Source organism: Hyla sarda, chromosome 4, assembly GCF_029499605.1.
Source record: "Hyla sarda isolate aHylSar1 chromosome 4, aHylSar1.hap1, whole genome shotgun sequence".
In the NCBI taxonomy this organism is placed as follows: domain Eukaryota; kingdom Metazoa; phylum Chordata; class Amphibia; order Anura; family Hylidae; genus Hyla; species Hyla sarda.
Window position 1 is genome coordinate 21,018,717 of NC_079192.1, and position 20,279 is coordinate 21,038,995.

Genomic DNA, 20,279 nt, shown 5'->3' on the forward strand with positions numbered 1-20,279 from the left:
ACGGGCCAGTCCGTCTCCTCTTTTTTGACCGTACCAGTCTCAAACTCCTTTTTCTCCCTACTGCCTAGATCTGGTGGGTGGAAATTGCTGCTGTCTTCATTTAAGCAGGTTACCGTGATAGCAAACACCATACCCATTCCTCGTTAGTATAGTGGTGAGTATCCCCGCCTGTCACGCGGGAGACCGGGGTTTGATCCCCCGACGGGGAGGCAATTGTTTTCTTTGTGCACCAAAGAAAACTCAGGAAAAAGGAATCCAAAGTCTTAAGTCTCCAGAGTCTCCAGAGTCTCCATGGAAATAAAGATGGAATTTTAAAAAGAGATCTACAAAAAAAGAAGCCATTAAGTCGTTGCACAGAGAGAACCCACACTTATCCTACCTCAGTTTCCTTAAGGTTTAAGCTGAAAAACTCTGTAGATATCCCCAATCCATGGAGCGAATAGGCCGAAACCACATGCCGAAAGGAGCCCGCTGAGATTGGCCAGGGGAAACAAACGTCCGTACGGGAGATGCCCACGGCCAGAGCCTTATCCAATGGATTCCTGACATTAGTTTGCAGCACAGCATATACCAGAGTCAATAACTTGTAAAGTAGACGGTCAGCGACTGATTTCGTCACCTGGGACCCGTTTGCCCAAAGTCATGAGTTAGTTGCAGCTGAAATGCGGACTGCAGCTTTCCCTCAATCACTGGCGCTACAACAAGGCCCCGTGTAGCCCATGCCTAAGGCCTATGGCTTTTAGATTGCAAACTCTTCCAGGTGCCGTGTTATTTCCTATACTTTCTGATTCCTTCTCTTGTGGAATAAAGTTTCGAATACAGTTCCCAGTTCACAGTCAGCCCTAGCACTCGTGATGTCGCCTCTGACAAGGACAGAGAAAGAGACACCCTTCCCTTTCTCCACACTGCTATCAGTACCTATTCTAAGGACTGGGACACATGTGAGATCCCCACTGGTGTCGGCCGGGGCAGCCGACATGCGCAACATGGCCGGTTAGCTCAGCTGGTTAGAGCGTGGTGCTAATAACGCCAAGGTCGCGGGTTCGATCCCCGTACGGGCCAGTCCGTCTCCTCTTTTTTGACCGTACCAGTCTCAAACTCCTTTTTCTCCCTACTGCCTAGATCTGGTGGGTGGAAATTGCTGCTGTCTTCATTTAAGCAGGTTACCGTGATGGCAAGCACCATACCCATTCCTCGTTAGTATAGTGGTGAGTATCCCCGCCTGTCACGCGGGAGACCGGGGTTCGATTCCCCGACGGTGAGGCAATTGATTTCTTTATGCACCAAAGAAAACTCAGGAAAAAGGAATCCAAAGTCTTAAGTCTCCAGAGTCTCCAGAGACTCCATGGAAATAAAGATGGAATTTTAAAAAGAGATCTACAAAAAAAGAAGCCATTAAGTCGTTGCACAGAGAGAACCCACACTTATCCTACCTCAGTTTCCTGAAGGTTTAAGCTGAAAAACTCTGTAGATATCCCCAATCCATGGAGCGAATAGGCCGAAACCACATGCCGAAAGGAGCCCGCTGAGATTGGCCAGGGGAAACAAACGTCCGTACGGGAGATGCCCACGGACAGAGCCTTATTTAATGGATTCCTGACATTAGTTTGCAGCAGAGCATAACGTAGACGTTCAGCGACTGATTTTGTCACCTGGGACCCTTTTTCCCAAAGTCATGAGTTAGAAAACTAAGGAAAAAGGAGGTAAAATCCTAGAGGGAGCGTAAGGAACCTTAAAGGTAGAAAGAAACCAAAGTCTTAAGTCTCCAGAGACTCCATGGAAATAAAGATGGAAATTTAAAAAGAGATCTACAAAAAAAGAAGCCATTAGGTTGTTGCACCGAGAGAACCCACACTTATCCTACCTCAGTTTCCTTAAGGTTTAAGCTGAAAAACTCTGTAGATATCCCCAATCCATGGAGCGAATAGGCCGAAACCACATGCCGAAAGGAGCCCGCTGAGATTGGCCAGGGGAAACAAACGTCCGTACGGGAGATGCCCACGGCCAGAGCCTTATCCAATGGATTCCTGACATTAGTTTGCAGCACAGCATATACCAGAGTCAATAACTTGTAAAGTAGACGGTCAGCGACTGATTTCGTCACCTGGGACCCGTTTGCCCAAAGTCATGAGTTAGTTGCAGCTGAAATGCGGACTGCAGCTTTCCCTCAATCACTGGCGCTACAACAAGGCCCCATGTAGCCCATGCCTAAGGCCTATGGCTTTTAGATTGCAAACTCTTCCAGGTGCCGTGTTATTTCCTATACTTTCTGATTCCTTCTCTTGTGGAATAAAGTTTTGAATACAGTTCCCAGTTCACAGTCAGCCCTAGCACTCGTGATGTCGCCTCTGACAAGGACAGAGAAAGAGACACCCTTCCCTTTCTCCACACTGCTATCAGTACCTATGGCCGGTTAGCTCAGCTGGTTAGAGCGTGGTGCTAATAACGCCAAGGTCGTGGGTTCGATCCCCGTACGGGCCAGTCCGTCTCCTCTTTTTTGACCGTACCAGTCTCAAACTCCTTTTTCTCCCTACTGCCTAGATCTGGTGGGTGGAAATTGCTGCTGTCTTCATTTAAGCAGGTTACCGTGATAGCAAACACCATACCCATTCCTCGTTAGTATAGTGGTGAGTATCCCCGCCTGTCACGCGGGAGACCGGGGTTTGATCCCCCGACGGGGAGGCAATTGTTTTCTTTGTGCACCAAAGAAAACTCAGGAAAAAGGAATCCAAAGTCTTAAGTCTCCAGAGTCTCCAGAGTCTCCATGGAAATAAAGATGGAATTTTAAAAAGAGATCTACAAAAAAAGAAGCCATTAAGTCGTTGCACAGAGAGAACCCACACTTATCCTACCTCAGTTTCCTGAAGGTTTAAGCTGAAAAACTCTGTAGATATCCCCAATCCATGGAGCGAATAGGCCGAAACCACATGCCGAAAGGAGCCCGCTGAGATTGGCCAGGGGAAACAAACGTCCGTACGGGAGATGCCCACGGACAGAGCCTTATTTAATGGATTCCTGACATTAGTTTGCAGCAGAGCATAACGTAGACGTTCAGCGACTGATTTTGTCACCTGGGACCCTTTTTCCCAAAGTCATGAGTTAGAAAACTAAGGAAAAAGGAGGTAAAATCCTAGAGGGAGCGTAAGGAACCTTAAAGGTAGAAAGAAACCAAAGTCTTAAGTCTCCAGAGACACCATGGAAATAAAGATGGAAATTTAAAAAGAGATCTACAAAAAAAGAAGCCATTAGGTTGTTGCACCGAGAGAACCCACACTTATCCTACCTCAGTTTCCTTAAGGTTTAAGCTAAAAAAACTCTGTAGATATCCCCAATCCATGGAGCGAATAGGCCGAAACCACATGCCGAAAGGAGCCCGCTGAGATTGGCCAGGGGAAACAAACGTCCGTACGGGAGATGCCCACGGCCAGAGCCTTATCCAATGGATTCCTGACATTAGTTTGCAGCACAGCATATACCAGAGTCAATAACTTGTAAAGTAGACGGTCAGCGACTGATTTCGTCACCTGGGACCCGTTTGCCCAAAGTCATGAGTTAGTTGCAGCTGAAATGCGGACTGCAGCTTTCCCTCAATCACTGGCGCTACAACAAGGCCCCGTGTAGCCCATGCCTAAGGCCTATGGCTTTTAGATTGCAAACTCTTCCAGGTGCCGTGTTATTTCCTATACTTTCTGATTCCTTCTCTTGTGGAATAAAGTTTCGAATACAGTTCCCAGTTCACAGTCAGCCCTAGCACTCGTGATGTCGCCTCTGACAAGGACAGAGAAAGAGACACCCTTCCCTTTCTCCACACTGCTATCAGTACCTATTCTAAGGACTGGGACACATGTGAGATCCCCACTGGTGTCGGCCGGGGCAGCCGACATGCGCAACATGGCCGGTTAGCTCAGCTGGTTAGAGCGTGGTGCTAATAACGCCAAGGTCGCGGGTTCGATCCCCGTACGGGCCAGTCCGTCTCCTCTTTTTTGACCGTACCAGTCTCAAACTCCTTTTTCTCCCTACTGCCTAGATCTGGTGGGTGGAAATTGCTGCTGTCTTCATTTAAGCAGGTTACCGTGATGGCAAGCACCATACCCATTCCTCGTTAGTATAGTGGTGAGTATCCCCGCCTGTCACGCGGGAGATCGGGGTTCGATTCCCCGACGGTGAGGCAATTGTTTTCTTTATGCACCAAAGAAAACTCAGGAAAAAGGAATCCAAAGTCTTAAGTCTCCAGAGTCTCCAGAGACTCCATGGAAATAAAGATGGAATTTTAAAGAGAGATCTACAAAAAAAGAAGCCATTAAGTCGTTGCACAGAGAGAACCCACACTTATCCTACCTCAGTTTCCTGAAGGTTTAAGCTGAAAAACTCTGTAGATATCCCCAATCCATGGAGCGAATAGGCCGAAACCACATGCCGAAAGGAGCCCGCTGAGATTGGCCAGGGGAAACAAACGTTCGTACGGGAGATGCCCACGGACAGAGCCTTATTTAATGGATTCCTGACATTAGTTTGCAGCAGAGCATAACGTAGACGTTCAGCGACTGATTTTGTCACCTGGGACCCTTTTTCCCAAAGTCATGAGTTAGAAAACTAAGGAAAAAGGAGGTAAAATCCTAGAGGGAGCGTAAGGAACCTTAAAGGTAGAAAGAAACCAAAGTCTTAAGTCTCCAGAGACTCCATGGAAATAAAGATGGAAATTTAAAAAGAGATCTACAAAAAAAGAAGCCATTAGGTTGTTGCACCGAGAGAACCCACACTTATCCTACCTCAGTTTCCTGAAGGTTTAAGCTGAAAAACTCTGTAGATATCCCCAATCCATGGAGCGAATAGGCCGAAACCACATGCCGAAAGGAGCCCGCTGAGATTGGCCAGGGGAAACAAACGTCCGTACGGGAGATGCCCACGGCCAGAGCCTTATCCAATGGATTCCTGACATTAGTTTGCAGCACAGCATATACCAGAGTCAATAACTTGTAAAGTAGACGGTCAGCGACTGATTTCGTCACCTGGGACCCGTTTGCCCAAAGTCATGAGTTAGTTGCAGCTGAAATGCGGACTGCAGCTTTCCCTCAATCACTGGCGCTACAACAAGGCCCCATGTAGCCCATGCCTAAGGCCTATGGCTTTTAGATTGCAAACTCTTCCAGGTGCCGTGTTATTTCCTATACTTTCTGATTCCTTCTCTTGTGGAATAAAGTTTCGAATACAGTTCCCAGTTCACAGTCAGCCCTAGCACTCGTGATGTCGCCTCTGACAAGGACAGAGAAAGAGACACCCTTCCCTTTCTCCACACTGCTATCAGTACCTATTCTAAGGACTGGGACACATGTGAGATCCCCACTGGTGTCGGCCGGGGCAGCCAGCATGCGCAACATGGCCGGTTAGCTCGGCTGGTTAGAGCGTGGTGCTAATAACGCCAAGGTCGCGGGTTCGATCCCCGTACGGGCCAGTCCGTCTCCTCTTTTTTGACCGTACCAGTCTCAAACTCCTTTTTCTCCCTACTGCCTAGATCTGGTGGGTGGAAATTGCTGCTGTCTTCATTTAAGCAGGTTACCGTGATGGCAAGCACCATACCCATTTCTCGTTAGTATAGTGGTGAGTATCCCCGCCTGTCACGCGGGAGACCGGGGCTCGATTCCCCGACGGGGAGGCAATTGTTTTCTTTGTGCACCAAAGAAAACTCAGGAAAAAGGAATCCAAAGTCTTAAGTCTCCAGAGACTCCAGAGTCTACATGGAAATAAAGATGGAATTTTAAAAAGAGATCTACAAAAAAAGAAGCCATTAAGTCGTTGCACAGAGAGAACCCACACTTATCCTACCTCAGTTTCCTGAAGGTTTAAGCTGAAAAACTCTGTAGATATCCCCAATCCAGGGAGCGAATAGGCCGAAACCACATGCCGAAAGGAGCCCGCTGAGATTGGCCAGGGGAAACAAACGTCCGTACGGGAGATGCCCACGGACAGAGCCTTATTTAATGGATTCCTGACATTAGTTTGCAGCAGAGCATAACGTAGACGTTCAGCGACTGATTTTGTCACCTGGGACCCTTTTTCCCAAAGTCATGAGTTAGAAAACTAAGGAAAAAGGAGGTAAAATCCTAGAGGGAGCGTAAGGAACCTTAAAGGTAGAAAGAAACCAAAGTCTTAAGTCTCCAGAGACTCCATGGAAATAAAGATGGAAATTTAAAAAGAGATCTACAAAAAAAGAAGCCATTAAGTTGTTGCACCGAGAGAACCCACACTTATCCTACCTCAGTTTCCTTAAGGTTTAAGCTGAAAAACTCTGTAGATATCCCCAATCCATGGAGCGAATAGGCCGAAACCACATGCCGAAAGGAGCCCGCTGAGATTGGCCAGGGGAAACAAACGTCCGTACGGGAGATGCCCACGGCCAGAGCCTTATCCAATGGATTCCTGACATTAGTTTGCAGCACAGCATATACCAGAGTCAATAACTTGTAAAGTAGACGGTCAGCGACTGATTTCGTCACCTGGGACCCGTTTGCCCAAAGTCATGAGTTAGTTGCAGCTGAAATGCGGACTGCAGCTTTCCCTCAATCACTGGCGCTACAACAATGCCCCGTGTAGCCCATGCCTAAGGCCTATGGCTTTTAGATTGCAAACTCTTCCAGGTGCCGTGTTATTTCCTATACTTTCTGATTCCTTCTCTTGTGGAATAAAGTTTCGAATACAGTTCCCAGTTCACAGTCAGCCCTAGCACTCGTGATGTCGCCTCTGACAAGGACAGAGAAAGAGACACCCTTCCCTTTCTCCACACTGCTATCAGTACCTATTCTAAGGACTGGGACACATGTGAGATCCCCACTGGTGTCGGCCGGGGCTGCCGACATGCGCAACATGGCCAGTTAGCTCAGCTGGTTAGAGCGTGGTGCTAATAACGCCAAGGTCGCGGGTTCGATCCCCGTACGGGCCAGTCCGTCTCCTCTTTTTTGACCGTACCAGTCTCAAACTCCTTTTTCTCCCTACTGCCTAGATCTGGTGGGTGAAAATTGCTGCTGTCTTCATTTAAGCAGGTAACCGTGATGGCAAGCACCATACCCATTCCTCGTTAGTATAGTGGTGAGTATCCCCGCCTGTCACGCGGGAGACCGGGGTTCGATTCCCCGAAGGGGAGGCAATTGTTTTCTTTGTGCACCAAAGAAAACTCTGGAAAAAGTAATCCAAAGTCTTAAGTCTCCAGAGTCTCCAGAGTCTCCATGGAAATAAAGATGGAATTTTAAAAAGAGATCTACAAAAAAAGAAGCCATTAAGTCGTTGCACCGAGAGAACCCACACTTATCCTACCTCAGTTTCCTTAAGGTTTAAGTACCTATAGGTACTGCTATCAGTACCTATTCTAAGGACTGGGACACATGTGAGATCCCCACTGGTGTTGGCCGGGGCAGCCGACATGCGCAACATGGCCGGTTAGCTCAGCTGGTTAGAGCGTGGTGCTAATAACGCCAAGGTCGTGGGTTCGATCCCCGTACGGGCCAGTCCGTCTCCTCTTTTTTGACCGTACCAGTCTCAAACTCCTTTTTCTCCCTACTGCCTAGATCTGGTGGGTGGAAATTGCTGCTGTCTTCATTTAAGCAGGTTACCGTGATAGCAAACACCATACCCATTCCTCGTTAGTATAGTGGTGAGTATCCCCGCCTGTCACGCGGGAGACCGGGGTTCGATTCCCCGACGGGGAGGCAATTGTTTTCTTTGTGCACCAAAGAAAACTCAGGAAAAAGGAATCCAAAGTCTTAAGTCTCCAGAGTCTCCAGAGTCTCCATGGAAATAAAGATGGAATTTTAAAAAGAGATCTACAAAAAAAGAAGCCATTAAGTCGTTGCACAGAGAGAACCCACACTTATCCTACCTCAGTTTCCTGAAGGTTTAAGCTGAAAAACTCTGTAGATATCCCCAATCCATGGAGCGAATAGGCCGAAACCACATGCCAAAAGGAGCCCGCTGAGATTGGCCAGGGGAAACAAACGTCCGTACGGGAGATGCCCACGGACAGAGCCTTATTTAATGGATTCCTGACATTAGTTTGCAGCAGAGCATAACGTAGACGTTCAGCGACTGATTTTGTCACCTGGGACCCTTTTTCCCAAAGTCATGAGTTAGAAAACTAAGGAAAAAGGAGGTAAAATCCTAGAGGGAGCGTAAGGAACCTTAAAGGTAGAAAGAAACCAAAGTCTTAAGTCTCCAGAGACACCATGGAAATAAAGATGGAAATTTAAAAAGAGATCTACAAAAAAAGAAGCCATTAGGTTGTTGCACCGAGAGAACCCACACTTATCCTACCTCAGTTTCCTTAAGGTTTAAGCTAAAAAAACTCTGTAGATATCCCCAATCCATGGAGCGAATAGGCCGAAACCACATGCCGAAAGGAGCCCGCTTAGATTGGCCAGGGGAAACAAACGTCCGTACGGGAGATGCCCACGGCCAGAGCCTTATCCAATGGATTCCTGACATTAGTTTGCAGCACAGCATATACCAGAGTCAATAACTTGTAAAGTAGACGGTCAGCGACTGATTTCGTCACCTGGGACCCGTTTGCCCAAAGTCATGAGTTAGTTGCAGCTGAAATGCGGACTGCAGCTTTCCCTCAATCACTGGCGCTACAACAAGGCCCCATGTAGCCCATGCCTAAGGCCTATGGCTTTTAGATTGCAAACTCTTCCAGGTGCCGTGTTATTTCCTATACTTTCTGATTCCTTCTCTTGTGGAATAAAGTTTCGAATACAGTTCCCAGTTCACAGTCAGCCCTAGCACTCGTGATGTCGCCTCTGACAAGGACAGAGAAAGAGACACCCTTCCCTTTCTCCACACTGCTATCAGTACCTATTCTAAGGACTGGGACACATGTGAGATCCCCACTGGTGTCGGCCGGGGCAGCCAGCATGCGCAACATGGCCGGTTAGCTCGGCTGGTTAGAGCGTGGTGCTAATAACGCCAAGGTCGCGGGTTCGATCCCCGTACGGGCCAGTCCGTCTCCTCTTTTTTGACCGTACCAGTCTCAAACTCCTTTTTCTCCCTACTGCCTAGATCTGGTGGGTGGAAATTGCTGCTGTCTTCATTTAAGCAGGTTACCGTGATGGCAAGCACCATACCCATTCCTCATTAGTATAGTGGTGAGTATCCCCGCCTGTCACGCGGGAGACCGGGGTTCGATTCCCCGACGGGGAGGCAATTGTTTTCTTTGTGCACCAAAGAAAACTCAGGAAAAAGGAATCCAAAGTCTTAAGTCTCCAGAGTCTCCAGAGTCTCCAGAGTCTCCATGGAAATAAAGATGGAATTTTAAAAAGAGATCTACAAAAAAAGAAGCCATTAAGTCGTTGCACAGAGAGAACCCACACTTATCCTACCTCAGTTTCCTGAAGGTTTAAGCTGAAAAACTCTGTAGATATCCCCAATCCATGGAGCGAATAGGCCGAAACCACATGCCAAAAGGAGCCCGCTGAGATTGGCCAGGGGAAACAAACGTCCGTACGGGAGATGCCCACGGACAGAGCCTTATTTAATGGATTCCTGACATTAGTTTGCAGCAGAGCATAACGTAGACGTTCAGCGACTGATTTTGTCACCTGGGACCCTTTTTCCCAAAGTCATGAGTTAGAAAACTAAGGAAAAAGGAGGTAAAATCCTAGAGGGAGCGTAAGGAACCTTAAAGGTAGAAAGAAACCAAAGTCTTAAGTCTCCAGAGACACCATGGAAATAAAGATGGAAATTTAAAAAGAGATCTACAAAAAAAGAAGCCATTAGGTTGTTGCACCGAGAGAACCCACACTTATCCTACCTCAGTTTCCTTAAGGTTTAAGCTAAAAAAAACTCTGTAGATATCCCCAATCCATGGAGCGAATAGGCCGAAACCACATGCCGAAAGGAGCCCGCTTAGATTGGCCAGGGGAAACAAACGTCCGTACGGGAGATGCCCACGGCCAGAGCCTTATCCAATGGATTCCTGACATTAGTTTGCAGCACAGCATATACCAGAGTCAATAACTTGTAAAGTAGACGGTCAGCGACTGATTTCGTCACCTGGGACCCGTTTGCCCAAAGTCATGAGTTAGTTGCAGCTGAAATGCGGACTGCAGCTTTCCCTCAATCACTGGCGCTACAACAAGGCCCCGTGTAGCCCATGCCTAAGGCCTATGGCTTTTAGATTGCAAACTCTTCCAGGTGCCGTGTTATTTCCTATACTTTCTGATTCCTTCTCTTGTGGAATAAAGTTTCGAATACAGTTCCCAGTTCACAGTCAGCCCTAGCACTCGTGATGTCGCCTCTGACAAGGACAGAGAAAGAGACACCCTTCCCTTTCTCCACACTGCTATCAGTACCTATTCTAAGGACTGGGACACATGTGAGATCCCCACTGGTGTCGGCCGGGGCAGCCGACATGCGCAACATGGCCGGTTAGCTCAGCTGGTTAGAGCGTGGTGCTAATAACGCCAAGGTCGCAGGTTCGATCCCCGTACGGGCCAGTCCGTCTCCTCTTTTTTGACCGTACCAGTCTCAAACTCCTTTTTCTCCCTACTGCCTAGATCTGGTGGGTGGAAATTGCTGCTGTCTTCATTTAAGCAGGTTACCGTGATGGCAAGCACCATACCCATTCCTCATTAGTATAGTGGTGAGTATCCCCGCCTGTCACGCGGGAGACCGGGGTTCGATTCCCCGACGGGGAGGCAATTGATTTCTTTATGCACCAAAGAAAACTCAGGAAAAAGGAATCCAAAGTCTTAAGTCTCCAGAGTCTCCAGAGACTCCATGGAAATAAAGATGGAATTTTAAAAAGAGATCTACAAAAAAAGAAGCCATTAAGTCGTTGCACAGAGAGAACCCACACTTATCCTACCTCAGTTTCCTGAAGGTTTAAGCTGAAAAACTCTGTAGATATCCCCAATCCATGGAGCGAATAGGCCGAAACCACATGCCGAAAGGAGCCCGCTGAGATTGGCCAGGGGAAACAAACGTCCGTACGGGAGATGCCCACGGACAGAGCCTTATTTAATGGATTCCTGACATTAGTTTGCAGCAGAGCATAACGTAGACATTCAGCGACTGATTTTGTCACCTGGGACCCTTTTTCCCAAAGTCATGAGTTAGAAAACTAAGGAAAAAGGAGGTAAAATCCTAGAGGGAGCGTAAGGAACCTTAAAGGTAGAAAGAAACCAAAGTCTTAAGTCTCCAGAGACTCCATGGAAATAAAGATGGAAATTTAAAAAGAGATCTACAAAAAAAGAAGCCATTAGGTTGTTGCACCGAGAGAACCCACACTTATCCTACCTCAGTTTCCTTAAGGTTTAAGCTGAAAAACTCTGTAGATATCCCCAATCCATGGAGCGAATAGGCCGAAACCACATGCCGAAAGGAGCCCGCTGAGATTGGCCAGGGGAAACAAACGTCCGTACGGGAGATGCCCACGGCCAGAGCCTTATCCAATGGATTCCTGACATTAGTTTGCAGCACAGCATATACCAGAGTCAATAACTTGTAAAGTAGACGGTCAGCGACTGATTTCGTCACCTGGGACCCGTTTGCCCAAAGTCATGAGTTAGTTGCAGCTGAAATGCGGACTGCAGCTTTCCCTCAATCACTGGCGCTACAACAAGGCCCCATGTAGCCCATGCCTAAGGCCTATGGCTTTTAGATTGCAAACTCTTCCAGGTGCCGTGTTATTTCCTATACTTTCTGATTCCTTCTCTTGTGGAATAAAGTTTCGAATACAGTTCCCAGTTCACAGTCAGCCCTAGCACTCGTGATGTCGCCTCTGACAAGGACAGAGAAAGAGACACCCTTCCCTTTCTCCACACTGCTATCAGTACCTATTCTAAGGACTGGGACACATGTGAGATCCCCACTGGTGTCGGCCGGGGCAGCCAGCATGCGCAACATGGCCGGTTAGCTCGGCTGGTTAGAGCGTGGTGCTAATAACGCCAAGGTCGCGGGTTCGATCCCCGTACGGGCCAGTCCGTCTCCTCTTTTTTGACCGTACCAGTCTCAAACTCCTTTTTCTCCCTACTGCCTAGATCTGGTGGGTGGAAATTGCTGCTGTCTTCATTTAAGCAGGTTACCGTGATGGCAAGCACCATACCCATTCCTCGTTAGTATAGTGGTGAGTATCCCCGCCTGTCACGCGGGAGATCGGGGTTCGATTCCCCGACGGGGAGGCAATTGTTTTCTTTGTGCACCAAAGAAAACTCAGGAAAAAGGAATCCAAAGTCTTAAGTCTCCAGAGTCTCCAGAGTCTCCATGGAAATAAAGATGGAATTTTAAAAAGAGATCTACAAAAAAAGAAGCCATTAAGTCGTTGCACAGAGAGAACCCACACTTATCCTACCTCAGTTTCCTGAAGGTTTAAGCTGAAAAACTCTGTAGATATCCCCAATCCATGGAGCGAATAGGCCGAAACCACATGACGAAAGGAGCCCGCTGAGATTGGCCAGGGGAAACAAACGTCCGTACGGGAGATGCCCACGGACAGAGCCTTATTTAATGGATTCCTGACATTAGTTTGCAGCAGAGCATAACGTAGACGTTCAGCGACTGATTTTGTCACCTGGGACCCTTTTTCCCAAAGTCATGAGTTAGAAAACTAAGGAAAAAGGAGGTAAAATCCTAGAGGGAGCGTAAGGAACCTTAAAGGTAGAAAGAAACCAAAGTCTTAAGTCTCCAGAGACTCCATGGAAATAAAGATGGAAATTTAAAAAGAGATCTACAAAAAAAGAAGCCATTAAGTTGTTGCACCGAGGGAACCCACACTTATCCTACCTCAGTTTCCTTAAGGTTTAAGCTGAAAAACTCTGTAGATATCCCCAATCCATGGAGCGAATAGGCCGAAACCACATGCCGAAAGGAGCCCGCTGAGATTGGCCAGGGGAAACAAACGTCCGTACGGGAGATGCCCACGGCCAGAGCCTTATCCAATGGATTCCTGACATTAGTTTGCAGCACAGCATATACCAGAGTCAATAACTTGTAAAGTAGACGGTCAGCGACTGATTTCGTCACCTGGGACCCGTTTGCCCAAAGTCATGAGTTAGTTGCAGCTGAAATGCGGACTGCAGCTTTCCCTCAATCACTGGCGCTACAACAAGGCCCCGTGTAGCCCATGCCTAAGGCCTATGGCTTTTAGATTGCAAACTCTTCCAGGTGCCGTGTTATTTCCTATACTTTCTGATTCCTTCTCTTGTGGAATAAAGTTTCGAATACAGTTCCCAGTTCACAGTCAGCCCTAGCACTCGTGATGTCGCCTCTGACAAGGACAGAGAAAGAGACACCCTTCCCTTTCTCCACACTGCTATCAGTACCTATTCTAAGGACTGGGACACATGTGAGATCCCCACTGGTGTCGGCCGGGGCTGCCGACATGCGCAACATGGCCGGTTAGCTCAGCTGGTTAGAGCGTGGTGCTAATAACGCCAAGGTCGCGGGTTCGATCCCTGTACGGGCCAGTCCGTCTCCTCTTTTTTGACCGTACAAGTCTCAAACTCCTTTTTCTCCCTACTGCCTAGATCTGGTGGGTGGAAATTGCTGCTGTCTTCATTTAAGCAGGTTACCGTGATGGCAAGCACCATACCCATTCCTCGTTAGTATAGTGGTGAGTATCCCCGCCTGTCACGCGGGAGACCGGGGTTCGATTCCCCGACGGGGAGGCAATTGTTTTCTTTGTGCACCAAAGAAAACTCAGGAAAAAGGAATCCAAAGTCTTAAGTCTCCAGAGTCTCCAGAGTCTCCAGAGTCTCCATGGAAATAAAGATGGAATTTTAAAAAGAGATCTACAAAAAAAGAAGCCATTAAGTCGTTGCACAGAGAGAACCCACACTTATCCTACCTCAGTTTCCTGAAGGTTTAAGCTGAAAAACTCTGTAGATATCCCCAATCCATGGAGCGAATAGGCCGAAACCACATGCCGAAAGGAGCCCGCTGAGATTGGCCAGGGGAAACAAACGTCCGTACGGGAGATGCCCACGGACAGAGCCTTATTTAATGGATTCCTAACATTAGTTTGCAGCAGAGCATAACGTAGACGTTCAGCGACTGATTTTGTCACCTGGGACCCTTTTTCCCAAAGTCATGAGTTAGAAAACTAAGGAAAAAGGAGGTAAAATCCTAGAGGGAGCGTAAGGAACCTTAAAGGTAGAAAGAAACCAAAGTCTTAAGTCTCCAGAGACTCCATGGAAATAAAGATGGAAATTTAAAAAGAGATCTACAAAAAAAGAAGCCATTAAGTTGTTGCACCGAGAGAACCCACACTTATCCTACCTCAGTTTCCTTAAGGTTTAAGCTGAAAAACTCTGTAGATATCCCCAATCCATGGAGCGAATAGGCCGAAACCACATGCCGAAAGGAGCCCGCTGAGATTGGCCAGGGGAAACAAACGTCCGTACGGGAGATGCCCACGGCCAGAGCCTTATCCAATGGATTCCTGACATTAGTTTGCAGCACAGCATATACCAGAGTCAATAACTTGTAAAGTAGACGGTCAGCGACTGATTTCGTCACCTGGGACCCGTTTGCCCAAAGTCATGAGTTAGTTGCAGCTGAAATGCGGACTGCAGCTTTCCCTCAATCACTGGCGCTACAACAAGGCCCCGTGTAGCCCATGCCTAAGGCCTATGGCTTTTAGATTGCAAACTCTTCCAGGTGCCGTGTTATTTCCTATACTTTCTGATTCCTTCTCTTGTGGAATAAAGTTTCGAATACAGTTCCCAGTTCACAGTCAGCCCTAGCACTCGTGATGTCGCCTCTGACAAGGACAGAGAAAGAGACACCCTTCCCTTTCTCCACACTGCTATCAGTACCTATTCTAAGGACTGGGACACATGTGAGATCCCCACTGGTGTCGGCCGGGGCTGCCAACATGCGCAACATGGCCGGTTAGCTCAGCTGGTTAGAGCGTGGTGCTAATAACGCCAAGGTCGTGGGTTCGATCCCTGTACGGGCCAGTCCGTCTCCTCTTTTTTGACCGTACAAGTCTCAAACTCCTTTTTCTCCCTACTGCCTAGATCTGGTGGGTGGAAATTGCTGCTGTCTTCATTTAAGCAGGTTACCGTGATGGCAAACACCATACCCATTCCTCGTTAGTATAGTGGTGAGTATCCCCGCCTGTCACGCGGGAGACCGGGGTTCAATTCCCCGACGGGGAGGCAATTGTTTTCTTTGTGCACCAAAGAAAACTCAGGAAAAAGGAATCCAAAGTCTTAAGTCTCCAGAGTCTCCAGAGTCTCCATGGAAATAAAGATGGAATTTTAAAAAGAGATCTACAAAAAAAGAAGCCATTAAGTCGTTGCACAGAGAGAACCCACACTTATCCTACCTCAGTTTCCTGAAGGTTTAAGCTGATAAACTCTGTAGATATCCCCAATCCATGGAGCGAATAGGCCGAAACCACATGCCGAAAGGAGCCCGCTGAGATTGGCCAGGGGAAACAAACGTCCGTACGGGAGATGCCCACGGACAGAGCCTTATTTAATGGATTCCTGACATTAGTTTGCAGCAGAGCATAACGTAGACGTTCAGCGACTGATTTTGTCACCTGGGACCCTTTTTCCCAAAGTCATGAGTTAGAAAACTAAGGAAAAAGGAGGTAAAATCCTAGAGGGAGCGTAAGGAACCTTAAAGGTAGAAAGAAACCAAAGTCTTAAGTCTCCAGAGTCTCCATGGAAATAAAGATGGAATTTTAAAAAGAGATCTACAAAAAAAGAAGCCATTAAGTTGTTGCACAGAGAGAACCCACACTTATCCTACCTCAGTTTCCTGAAGGTTTAAGCTGAAAAACTCTGTAGATATCCCCAATCCATGGAGCGAATAGGCCGAAACCACATGCCGAAAGGAGCCCGCTGAGATTGGCCAGGGGAAACAAACGTCCGTACGGGAGATGCCCACGGACAGAGCCTTATTTAATGGATTCCTGACATTAGTTTGCAGCAGAGCATAACGTAGACGTTCAGCGACTGATTTTGTCACCTGGGACCCTTTTTCCCAAAGTCATGAGTTAGAAAACTAAGGAAAAAGGAGGTAAAATCCTAGAGGGAGCGTAAGGAACCTTAAAGGTAGAAAGAAACCAAAGTCTTAAGTCTCCAGAGACTCCATGGAAATAAAGATGGAAATTTAAAAAGAGATCTACAAAAAAAGAAGCCATTAAGTTGTTGCACCGAGAGAACCCACACTTATCCTACCTCAGTTTCCTGAAGGTTTAAGCTGAAAAACTCTGTAGATATCCCCAATCCATGGAGCGAATAGGCCGAAACCACATGCCGAAAGGAGCCCGCTGAGATTGGCCAGGGGAAACAAACGTCCGTACGGGAGATGCCCACGGCCAGAGCCTTATCCAATGGATTCCTGACATTAGTTTGCAGCACAGCATATACCAGAGTCAATAACTTGTAAAGTAGACGGTCAGCGACTGATTTCGTCACCTGGGACCCGTTTGCCCAAAGTCATGAGTTAGTTGCAGCTGAAAAGCGGACTGCAGCTTTCCCTCAATCACTGGCGCTACAACAAGGCCCCGTGTAGCCCATGCCTAAGGCCTATGGCTTTTAGATTGCAAACTCTTCCAGGTGCCGTGTTATTTCCTATACTTTCTGATTCCTTCTCTTGTGGAATAAAGTTTCGAATACAGTTCCCAGTTCACAGTCAGCCCTAGCACTCGTGATGTCGCCTCTGACAAGGACAGAGAAAGAGACACCCTTCCCTTTCTCCACACTGCTATCAGTACCTATTCTAAGGACTGGGACACATGTGAGATCCCCACTGGTGTCGGCCGGGGCAGCCAACATGCGCAACATGGCCGGTTAGCTCAGCTGGTTAGAGCGTGGTGCTTATTAGCGCCAAGGTCGCGGGTTCGATCCCCGTACAGGCCAGTCCGTCTCCTCTTTCTTGACCGTACCAGTCTCAAACTCCTTTTTCTCCCTACTGCCTAGATCTGGTGGGTGGAAATTGCTGCTGTCTTCATTTAAGCAGGTTACCGTGATGGCAAGCACCATACCCATTCCTCGTTAGTATAATGGTGAGTATCCCCGCCTGTCATGCGGGAGACTGGGGTTCGATTCCCCGACGGGGAGGCAATTGTTTTCTTTGTGCACCAAAGAAAACTCAGGAAAAAGGAATCCAAAGTCTTAAGTCTCCAGAGTCTCCAGAGTCTCCATGGAAATAAAGATGGAATTTTAAAAAGAGATCTACAAAAAAAGAAGCCATTAAGTCGTTGCACAGAGAGAACCCACACTTATCCTACCTCAGTTTCCTGAAGGTTTAAGCTGAAAAACTCTGTAGATATCCCCAATCCATGGAGCGAATAGGCCGAAACCACATGCCGAAAGGAGCCCGCTGAGATTGGCCAGGGGAAACAAACGTCCGTACGGGAGATTCCCACGGACAGAGCTTTATTTAATGGATTCCTAACATTAGTTTGCAGCAGAGCATAACGTAGACGTTCAGCGACTGATTTTGTCACCTGGGACCCTTTTTCCCAAAGTCATGAGTTAGAAAACTAAGGAAAAAGGAGGTAAAATCCTAGAGGGAGCGTAAGGAACCTTAAAGGTAGAAAGAAACCAAAGTCTTAAGTCTCCAGAGACTCCATGGAAATAAAGATGGAAATTTAAAAAGAGATCTACAAAAAAAGAAGCCATTAAGTTGTTGCACCGAGAGAACCCACACTTATCCTACCTCAGTTTCCTTAATGTTTAAGCTGAAAAACTCTGTAGATATCCCCAATCCATGGAGCGAATAGGCCGAAACCACATGCCGAAAGGAGCCCGCTGAGATTGGCCAGGGGAAACAAACGTCCGTACGGGAGATGCCCACGGCCAGAGCCTTATCCAATGGATTCCTGACATTAGTTTGCAGCACAGCATATACCAGAGTCAATAACTTGTAAAGTAGACGGTCAACGACTGATTTCGTCACCTGGGACCCGTTTGCCCAAAGTCATGAGTTAGTTGCAGCTGAAATGCGGACTGCAGCTTTCCCTCAATCACTGGCGCTACAACAAGGCCCCGTGTAGCCCATGCCTAAGGCCTATGGCTTTTAGATTGCAAACTCTTCCAGGTGCCGTGTTATTTCCTATACTTTCTGATTCCTTCTCTTGTGGAATAAAGTTTCGAATACAGTTCCCAGTTCACAGTCAGCCCTAGCACTCGTGATGTCGCCTCTGACAAGGACAGAGAAAGAGACACCCTTCCCTTTCTCCACACTGCTATCAGTACCTATTCTAAGGACTGGGACACATGTGAGATCCCCACTGGTGTCGGCCGGGGCTGCTGACATGCGCAACATGGCCGGTTAGCTCAGCTGGTTAGAGCGTGGTGCTAATAACGCCAAGGTCGCGGGTTCGATCCCTGTACGGGCCAGTCCGTCTCCTCTTTTTTGACCGTACAAGTCTCAAACTCCTTTTTCTCCCTACTGCCTAGATCTGGTGGGTGGAAATTGCTGCTGTCTTCATTTAAGCAGGTTACCGTGATGGCAAGCACCATACCCATTCCTCGTTAGTATAGTGGTGAGTATCCCCGCCTGTCACGCGGGAGACCGGGGTTCGATTCCCCGACGGGGAGGCAATTGTTTTCTTTGTGCACCAAAGAAAACTCAGGAAAAAGGAATCCAAAGTCTTAAGTCTCCAGAGTCTCCAGAGTCTCCATGGAAATAAAGATGGAATTTTAAAAAGAGATCTACAAAAAAAGAAGCCATTAAGTTGTTGCACAGAGAGAACCCACACTTATCCTACCTCAGTTTCCTGAAGGTTTAAGCTGAAAAACTCTGTAGATATCCCCAATCCATGGAGCGAATAGGCCGAAACCACATGCCGAAAGGAGCCCGCTGAGATTGGCCAGGGGAAACAAACGTCCGTACGGGAGATGCCCACGGACAGAGCCTTATTTAATGGATTCCTGACATTAGTTTGCAGCAGAGCATAACGTAGACGTTCAGCGACTGATTTTGTCACCTGGGACCCTTTTTCCCAAAGTCATGAGTTAGAAAACTAAGGAAAAAGGAGGTAAAATCCTAGAGGGAGCGTAAGGAACCTTAAAGGTAGAAAGAAACCAAAGTCTTAAGTCTCCAGAGACTCCATGGAAATAAAGATGGAAATTTAAAAAGAGATCTACAAAAAAAGAAGCCATTAAGTTGTTGCACCGAGAGAACCCACACTTATCCTACCTCAGTTTCCTTAAGGTTTAAGCTGAAAAACTCTGTAGATATCCCCAATCCATGGAGCGAATAGGCCGAAACCACATGCCGAAAGGAGCCCGCTGAGATTGGCCAGGGGAAACAAACGTCCGTACGGGAGATGCCCACGGCCAGAGCCTTATCCAATGGATTCCTGACATTAGTTTGCAGCACAGCATATACCAGAGTCAATAACTTGTAAAGTAGACGGTCAGCGACTGATTTCGTCACCTGGGACCCGTTTGCCCAAAGTCATGAGTTAGTTGCAGCTGAAATGCGGACTGCAGCTTTCCCTCAATCACTGGCGCTACAACAAGGCCCCGTGTAGCCCATGCCTAAGGCCTATGGCTTTTAGATTGCAAACTCTTCCAGGTGCCGTGTTATTTCCTATACTTTCTGATTCCTTCTCTTGTGGAATAAAGTTTCGAATACAGTTCCCAGTTCACAGTCAGCCCTAGCACTCGTGATGTCGCCTCTGACAAGGACAGAGAAAGAGACACCCTTCCCTTTCTCCACACTGCTATCAGTACCTATTCTAAGGACTGGGACACATGTGAGATCCCCACTGGTGTCGGCCGGGGCTGCCGACATGCGCAACATGGCCGGTTAGCTCAGCTGGTTAGAGCGTGGTGCTAATAACGCCAAGGTCGCGGGTTCGATCCCTGTACGGGCCAGTCCGTCTCCTCTTTTTTGACCGTACAAGTCTCAAACTCCTTTTTCTCCCTACTGCCTAGATCTGGTGGGTGGAAATTGCTGCTGTCTTCATTTAAGCAGGTTACCGTGATGGCAAACACCATACCCATTCCTCGTTAGTATAGTGGTGAGTATCCCCGCCTGTCACGCGGGAGACCGGGGTTCAATTCCCCGACGGGGAGGCAATTGTTTTCTTTGTGCACCAAAGAAAACTCAGGAAAAAGGAATCCAAAGTCTTAAGTCTCCAGAGTCTCCAGAGTCTCCATGGAAATAAAGATGGAATTTTAAAAAGAGATCTACAAAAAAAGAAGCCATTAAGTCGTTGCACAGAGAGAACCCACACTTATCCTACCTCAGTTTCCTGAAGGTTTAAGCTGATAAACTCTGTAGATATCCCCAATCCATGGAGCGAATAGGCCGAAACCACA

At 47.6% G+C, this 20,279-nt stretch overlaps 9 non-coding genes across 9 annotated transcripts; all 9 read left to right on the plus strand.

Moving 5' to 3' along the window:
- The first annotated feature begins 988 nt into the window (after positions 1-988).
- TRNAI-AAU (transfer RNA isoleucine (anticodon AAU)) lies at positions 989-1,062 on the plus strand. Its single transcript has one exon. It is a non-coding gene; the product is annotated as a tRNA-Ile (tRNA).
- A 2,831-nt stretch (positions 1,063-3,893) lies between these two features.
- TRNAI-AAU (transfer RNA isoleucine (anticodon AAU)) lies at positions 3,894-3,967 on the plus strand. The gene has a single exon. It is a non-coding gene; the product is annotated as a tRNA-Ile (tRNA).
- A 2,896-nt stretch (positions 3,968-6,863) lies between these two features.
- On the plus strand, positions 6,864-6,937 carry TRNAI-AAU (transfer RNA isoleucine (anticodon AAU)). The gene has a single exon. It is a non-coding gene; the product is annotated as a tRNA-Ile (tRNA).
- Positions 6,938-7,628: 691 nt separating this feature from the next.
- Positions 7,629-7,700, plus strand: TRNAD-GUC (transfer RNA aspartic acid (anticodon GUC)). Its single transcript has one exon. It is a non-coding gene; the product is annotated as a tRNA-Asp (tRNA).
- Positions 7,701-12,095: 4,395 nt separating this feature from the next.
- Positions 12,096-12,167, plus strand: TRNAD-GUC (transfer RNA aspartic acid (anticodon GUC)). The gene has a single exon. It is a non-coding gene; the product is annotated as a tRNA-Asp (tRNA).
- Positions 12,168-13,580: 1,413 nt separating this feature from the next.
- Positions 13,581-13,652, plus strand: TRNAD-GUC (transfer RNA aspartic acid (anticodon GUC)). The gene has a single exon. It is a non-coding gene; the product is annotated as a tRNA-Asp (tRNA).
- Positions 13,653-15,074: 1,422 nt separating this feature from the next.
- TRNAD-GUC (transfer RNA aspartic acid (anticodon GUC)) lies at positions 15,075-15,146 on the plus strand. Its single transcript has one exon. It is a non-coding gene; the product is annotated as a tRNA-Asp (tRNA).
- A 3,330-nt stretch (positions 15,147-18,476) lies between these two features.
- Positions 18,477-18,548, plus strand: TRNAD-GUC (transfer RNA aspartic acid (anticodon GUC)). The gene has a single exon. It is a non-coding gene; the product is annotated as a tRNA-Asp (tRNA).
- A 1,413-nt stretch (positions 18,549-19,961) lies between these two features.
- TRNAD-GUC (transfer RNA aspartic acid (anticodon GUC)) lies at positions 19,962-20,033 on the plus strand. The gene has a single exon. It is a non-coding gene; the product is annotated as a tRNA-Asp (tRNA).
- The last annotated feature ends 246 nt before the right edge of the window (positions 20,034-20,279 follow it).